Genomic DNA, 8,064 nt, shown 5'->3' on the forward strand with positions numbered 1-8,064 from the left:
AGCTGTCCATAGGACATTTAGAAAAACTGGCAAAAATGTAAACATTACAAAAAGTAAAATTCTTTTTTTTCTTACTCAAAGTTTTCCAACTCATTTTATTTTGCAGTGTTTTTTTTCTTACTCAGAGCTTTCCAACACATTTTATTTTGCAGTTTTCAAGTAGAATTCTTATAGGATAGGTTCTTTGACCATAATATATAAAAATTGAGGAGGAAAAATCTAAACATGTAGATATATTTTTAAGATTCTAAATAATTTCAGGCCAACTATAAAAACAAATATGTGGTGTCCCAAAGATGAAAGAACAAGGTGAACAAGGAGGATCTTGGAATACAGGAACAGAAAAAAACCAGAACTTTATCGTCCTTGCCTCCCCCAGGTTGTTAACTATTGAAGAATCTTTAGGCTCTCCTGAGCAGTATAACCTGTTTCCCCTCCTACCCCAAATAGGGAGAAGGTATTTGCTTTACTCTTCCCTCACCCAGTATACTATCCCACTCCTTGTACCTGGGCTATAATAATGGACCAAGGACCCATGTTCAATGTCGGCTCTCCCAGACTATCAGGAAGCCGGCCTACTGTGCCAGTAGCGACTCTCCCCTCCCCCACTCTAATAAACTGTATTCTCCTTTCATTCTGCCTCGTGTCTGGAGTTCTTTTCCAACCCTGGCATGGACCACAGCAAAATACTCCTAGAAGCATATCAGAAGAAGAATGTCTCCTGTCCAAACATTTTATTACAGGAATGCAAAACTAGTTAAACGATAGAAAATGCATTAAGGCAGTGTTTGTATTAAATAGCTTGAAAAGAGGAGGACCATATTCTAGAAGTTAAGAAGGAAGTTGATATGGCTATTCTAAATTAGACATCTTGATGAAACAGAAATAGAATGGAACTTCTTTAACAAGAAAATGAATGTACATATGCAACAAAAGGCAATAGAGTTTGTTCCGTGAAAGTGAAGAGTAAGATAAGGATGTCACTATCACATGTATACCCGTGGCGGATTCATTTTGATGTTTGGCAAAACTAATACAATTATGTAAAGTTTAAAAATAAAATTTTAAAAAACTGTTTAATCAATGAAATAAGACACATTTTGTAAAGGAAGAGACAGAATTATCATCATTTGCAGATGATAACGATGTCTACTTAGAAAATTCAAGAATCATCCAACGAAACTATTAGAATGAAAATAATTTCAGTCAAGACCTGATAAAAGATAAATAGAAAAAGAAAGCTTTTATATTTATATGTTAGCAATAACAAATTATGAAGTCAAATGGAAAATTTTGGTTCACAAAAGCAAGTAGGTTAATGTATGTGAAACATGTAGCACAGTTCCTAGTAGATAAGGTTATATGAATAATCTGTAACAATAAAATATTGATTTTATAGATTCCTAGAGGTGAAATTACCAAGACAAAAGATACATTTTTAAGATTCTTGATTTTAAAAAATATGTATCTAACTTTTTATTAAAGTATAATATGCATATTAGAACTCATAGAACATCTCCAGCACTCCAAAAGTCCCCTGCGTGTCCCCTCATTGTCCCTAGTCATTTTCCTCCCAAGGGTATCTCTTTTTTAAAAATTATTCTTTTAATAGAAGATTGATTTTTCTTTTTTTAGATATTTATTTATTTATTTGGCTGCACCGGGTCTTAATTGTGGCATGTGGGATCTTTAATCTTCCTTGCGACATGCGGGATCTTTATTTGCAGCATGTAGGATTTTTTTTTTATATATAGTTTCAGCATTTGAACTCTTAGTTGTGGCATGCAGGATCTAGTTCCCTGACCAGGGATCGAATCCGGGGCCCCCTGCATAGGGAGCATGGAGTCTTAGTCACTGGAGCACCAGGGTTGTTCTGGCACGATATTTCTGACTTCTGACCACACTGATTAGTTTTGCTAGGTTTACACTTTATTTGAGTGGAATCATACCTATGTACCCTTTAAGTCTGGCTTCTTTTGCTCAGCATTACATTTATGAGATTTATTCACATTTCTCATGTGCTTGTAGATTACTCATATTGCTTTATAGTATTTCTTTGCATGAATTTACCATAAGTTTCATTCTTCTACCCAACTACTAGTACTTTCCCGTTGGGGGCTATTATGAAAAGTACTAAAAAGAAAAAAAAAGCACTGCTGGGAGCACACATGGCATGTATGATGCCTGTCTTTTGGTGGACCTGAGGACAGTGTCCTTTTGCACACCTACCCTACCCACGGCTTCCCAGGCGGTGCAGTGGCAAAGAATCCGCCTGCCAATTCAAGAGATGCATGAGATGCAGTTTCAGTCCTGGTCCGGAAGATCCTCTAGGGAAGGAAATGGCAATGCACACCAGTTTTCTTGCCTGGAAAATTCCATGGACAGAGGAGCCTAGCGGGCTACACTACAGTCCATGGGGTCGAAAAGAGTTGGACACAACTGAGTGACTGAGCACACTCACACACTAGATTGAAAAGGGAATGTGCTTATTCACCTCCAGAAGATACTGCCAAGCAGCTTTTCAATGTGACTATACCAATTTACACACCAAAACACATATGAGAGTTCCAGTTGCTGCCCATACTTGCTGATACTTTTTCATTTGAGCCATTCTGATGGAAGTGTAGTGTTATTGCATTATAGTTTTAATTTGCATTTTCCTGATGACTAATGAAGTTGAGCTCCTTTTTATACATTTATTGCCCATTTTGATATCTTGCAAAGCATCAATTGCCATTTTCCTAGTTTGCTTTACTTCCTATTGATTTGTTTTTTTTTTTTTTTTTTTTTTGTCTGAATCGTCTTAGTTGTGGCACACAGGGTCTTCTGTTGTGGCGCATGGACTCTCTAGTTGTGGCTTAGTTGCACCTCGGCATGTAGGATCTTAGTTCCCTGAGCAGGGATTGAACTCTCATCCCCTGCATTGCAAGGTGGCTTCTTAAACACTGGACCACCAGGGAAGTCCCTTGAAAGAGTTCTTAATATACACTTGCTACAAACCCTTTGTTAGATATAAGAGTTGCAATATTTTACCCCATTCTGTGGATTGTCTTTTTACTCTCTCAATGGTATCTTCTGGTGAATAGAAGTTCATAATTTCAGTATTATCTATCAAAAATTTCCTTTGTAGTTAGCACTTTTTCATGTCTTGTTTTTTTCCAACCAAAATTGTTTTTTCAGTACCATAAACTTATTTTAAAATCTTTTTCTCTATGACTAAATACACAATTATAATAAAAGTAATGTGTTTTTCTGTTGTCAAGATGGGTGTGTGCTAAGTCACTTCAGTTGTGTCCAACTCTTTGCAACCCCGTGGACTGTAGCCAGTTTCCTCTGTCCATGGGATTCTCCAGGCCAGAATACTAGAGTGAGTTCCCATGTCCTTCTCCAGGGGATCTTCCCAACCCAGGGATGGAACCCACATATCTTATGTCTCCTGCATTGGCAGGCAGGTTCTTTACAACTAGTGCCACCTTTGATGCCAAGATGGGTAGAATATGTTAAAATCCACCTACTGGATTTTCTTTAAATAGTCCTCCAAAGCATCCTGATAAAAGGCAGGAAGTTTTCACTTTTGCTTTTGTGAAAGGACCCAGAATGCTTTAAGTGCAAATGTGCCTGGCTAGTAATGACATGTATTATGTCTCTCACATTTTTATCATTGGTTCTTCTGTCGAAAGTTCTCTTGTGAAATACCACATGTTGTATTTTTCAAACATACGAATATCCAGGGGAAGGAACATCATCCTTCTGCTGCTATGATAGTACATTGCTCTTTTTGTGTGTGATGCAAGGACTTCTCATTGCAGTTGCTTCTCTTGTTCCCCAATATGGGGCTCTAGGGCACACAGGCTTCACTAGTTGTGGCACGAGGGCTCAGTAGTAGCAGCTCCTGGGCTCTAGAGCACAATCTCAATAGTTGTGGCATATAGGCTTAGTTGCTCCATGACATGTGGATCTTCCTGGACCAGGAATCAAACCTGCATTGGCAGGGGGATTCCTTTACCGTTGAGCTTTTGAGAAGGCCGATAGTACTTTGCTCTTAAGCATATGACAATACCTTGTGCTTTTCCAGTGTAATTTGCAGCGAGATCTGCACCGAGGCTCTGTATACCCAGTATTTCCAGTGTTAAATAAGGAAGAGAGCTCTGTGTGTTTTCATCATAATTTTCCAGTTTCCACATGTTATTGTATACTTTGTCATCCAATTTTTTTCTTCTTCATCAATGATTTTTAGAAGCCATTTTTGATGAGATTATGTCTTTTGACAGCAGCCTCCCATCCACTTTTCCCTCTCAGTGATCGGTGTGTTTTGACAGCAGCTTCCCATCCACTTTTCCCTCTCAGTGATTGGTGTGGGGGCCTGGTTTTCCATCCTTGCTGGGGCTGTGTGAAGTCAGTCTGGGGCCCAGAAACAGGGCCTGCTTTGCTGGTGCGCAAACCTTCCACAGCTCAATAGCCACAGACTGATGGGGTAGATTATCACAGTATATATAGTCCACAGTTTTGTTTTGTTTTTCAAAACTGCATTCGCATCAGTCCAATTGTTTTCTCAGAGACCGAGTCTTTAACCAGCCTGATCTAGTTCTGCATTGAATTCACTCAATGCAAGAGCAGAGCTCTGGGATTCTGCAGGGAGCAACAGGGAACATAAGTAGCCATCATGGTATTGTTTCCACAGCAGCTCCAGGTAGTAGCAGCCTATTCGACAATCCACTCGCTCCACTGGCCGTGGCCATGCTCCCCTTGGGTCCCATGAGTCTGGAAGGTGGAGGCGGTAGCACACAGTGGGGATCCCAAATTGTTGCTGTTTTTTTTTTTTTTTTTTTGGCTGCACCTCGTGGCATCTTGGTTCCTTGACACCTGCCCCTTGCGTTGGAAGCATGGAGTCTTAACCACTGGATCACCAGGCAAGTCCCCCACACTGTTTCTTAAAGTAGGTGAATTGCAATATACACAGTCATTGTTGTTCAGTCACTCAGTCATGTCTGACTCTGCGACCCCATGGACTGCGGCATGCCAGACTTCCCTGTCTTTCACTATTTCCCAGAGTTTGCCCAAACTCATGTCTATTGAGTCGGTGATGCCATCCAACCATCTCATCCTCTGTCTCCCCTTTCTCTTCCTGCCCTCAATTTTTCCCAGCATCAGGGTCTTTTCCAATGAGTCGGCTCTTTGCATCAGGTGGCCAAGGTATTGGAACTTCAGCATCAGTCATTAGATGTGAATAAATGCTTGTTTTGTCATATTCATCCCAGGCTTTAGCAAGTTCCCAGCTGGCCTGAACATCTTGCCTTTTGGTAGTACTGAGACTTGAATGGTGCCTGACTTACTCCTTTACTAGCTAGAGAGTTGCATCATTTACCAAATCAGATACTGTTCATAAAATGCCCACCTTACATCAATAGCATCTCTTTGGTAATGTGCTTCTCCAGGGCTACTTCTGGAGGGGCAAGAGGTGACACATTCTTTCCATTAACATATGTATTTCATGTCTCAGAGTGGCCTGTGCCAAGACTGTGCTTGAGGAATCTTGGAAACACAGTTTAAAAATAATAATAGATAGTATTTAGCAAGCACTTATTAATTGCTCACTATAAATAGTTCATTTATCCTTAATATCAATATCCATCAATAATAATATTTATTGTGCAGTTATTAAGGCACTATGCTAAGAGCTTTGTGCGTGTTATCCCATTTCATCTTCATAGTAATTCTGTGAGGCAGGAAGTCTTTTTATCCCAGTTTTAGAGATGAAGGAACTGAGGTTCAGTAAGGTTAAGGAAATTTCCCCAAGGAACTTTGCCTTTAAGTGTTCTAACTAAGTAAATGCCCAAACAGGATAGAAATGCAGGTCTGCCTATTCACAGCCTATATTAGCTCTCTGGTCATACATGTGTATCTAACAGGCATGCTGTACAAGCCAGTTTGATGCAGCTGGAAAAGTCTTTCCTATAATTGTTGCAGTAAGGTTAGAATATTCCAGCAATTAAAACTTCACAATACTACTCTCCCAAGTCATCCCACCCTCCCCTTCTCCTTCTGCATCCACAAATCCATTCTCTACATCTGTGTCTCTATTCCTGCCCTCCAAACGGGTTAACCACTACTATGGATAAAATAGATAGTGGGAAGCTGCTATTTAGGAGGGAGCTCAGCTCAGGGCTCTGTGATGACCTACGGGGGTGGGGTGGGAGGTGGGAGGGAGACTCAAGAGGGAGGGGATGGATATTTACATATAGCTGATTCACTTTGTTGTACAGCAAAAACTAACACAACGTTGGAAAGCAATTATACTCTGACAAAAGATAAATAAATAAAAAGCACTGAAAAAAGCTTCAGAATACAATTGCATAGCATGGCATAAAAGACTCTTTGTGATGTCATGCCCCCACCTCCCCCCGCAACAGAACCACTCTGCTTATAGTGCCTTCAGAAAGTCATGATATTTGTGGCTTTCTGCCTTGAGACATACTATTATGTTTCACATGCCCTTCCACTCAATTTGTCAAATTCCTTTAAAATTCAGCTTAGACGGTGTCTTTTCCATCTAAACCTCCATCTAAACATCTAAATCTTCCTTAATTTCCCTCTGACAGCATTAACTCTTCTGTTCTCTGTATCAACCTCTTGCGTGCATGCTAGGTTGCTTCAGTCATGTCGACTCTTTGCAACCCTGTGGACTATAGCCCACCAGGCTCCTCCATCCATGGGATTCTCCAGGCAAGAATACTGGAATGAGTTGTCATGCCCTCCTTCAGGGATCTTTCCAACCCACAGATCAAACCCCCGTCTCTTACACCTCCTGCATTGCAGGCAGGGTAGCTCAGCTGGTAAAGAATCCGCCTGTGATGCAGGAGACCCCAGTTTTATTCCTGGGTTTGTAAGATCCCCTGGAGAAAGGATAGGCTACCCACTTCTTGGGCTTCCCTGGTGGCTCAGCTAGTGAAGAATCCACCTGCAATGCGGGAGACTTAGGTTTGATCCCTGGGTTGGGAAGATCCCCTGGATAAGGGAAAGGCTTACCTACTCCAGTATTCTGGCCTGTAGAATTCCATGGATTGTATAGTCCATGGGGTTGAAAACATGACTGAGCAACTTTCACTTCACTAGAGGGGCTGATGGGCTTCCTAGGTAGGGCACTACTGGTAAAGAAGTGAAGTGAAAGTTGCTTAGTCTTGTTCGACTCTTTGCAACCCCATGGACTATACAGTCCTTGGAATTCTCCAGGCCAGAATACTGGAGTGGGTAGCCTTTCCCTTTTTCAGGGGATCTTCCCAAACCAGGGATTGAACCCAGGTCTCCTGCATTGCAGGTGGATTCTTTACCAACTGAGCTAGCCGGGAAGCCCCTCTACTTAATATGAAACTGTGTTGCTCACTCATTCATTCAACATGAAATACTATTCTTTTCAGGCAGTAGGCTAAGTTTTAGGAGACACAGTTAAATAACACTTTTGGAGGAGGACTATATGCTAAAGCACGGACAAAAACTAGCTATTAATAGTAGCTCTCACCGGCTGAAATAAAGAATAGGTTTCCACAAGTTGGGATGGGTGGGGAGAGCATACGGTAGGAGAAAAGTGTGCTGGGACATTCTGATTCAGCCCAAACTTTGGAAAACAAGAGCTGGTGATCCAGTTGGGCATTTACTGGGATCAAAGTTCATGCTGTGGAACAGGGTGACATCTGTTCAGCATCTTGGGTTGGTTTTGAGCCCTTGTGGGGAAAGGAGTTAGGACCAATGCTGAGAGTTGTCTGAAAAGGGGACTTTGAGATACTCTGGGCGTATGTTGTGCTGGCTGTGGAACCAGGGAAAGGCTATTCTCTTCAATTCCACGTGGAACTCAACACTGCTGTGTTATCTTGATGGTAGCTTTCAGCACATTGGCTGGTAGCCCCCTGGGGTAGGGACACTGGCATTTTCACAGAGCCCTGTCTGCAGTGGCCATGGCAGAGGCTATGAGTAGAAGACATTGAAGAGGGGAAACTAGAGCAAAAAAGGAAGAAAAAGGTGGATGCTGAATGAAGGACTATGGCTGACAGACTGATTCCTGCATCTATT

The 8,064-nt window shown here is 41.4% G+C and overlaps 1 pseudogene; it reads right to left on the reverse strand.

The window, feature by feature from the left end:
• Positions 1-3,228: 3,228 nt before the first annotated feature.
• On the reverse strand, positions 3,229-4,593 carry LOC102286042 (NADH dehydrogenase (ubiquinone) complex I, assembly factor 6-like; annotated as a pseudogene).
• Positions 4,594-8,064: the final 3,471 nt, after the last annotated feature.

Source organism: Bos mutus, chromosome 10 (genome assembly GCF_027580195.1).
Source record: "Bos mutus isolate GX-2022 chromosome 10, NWIPB_WYAK_1.1, whole genome shotgun sequence".
In the NCBI taxonomy this organism is placed as follows: Eukaryota; Metazoa; Chordata; class Mammalia; order Artiodactyla; family Bovidae; genus Bos; species Bos mutus.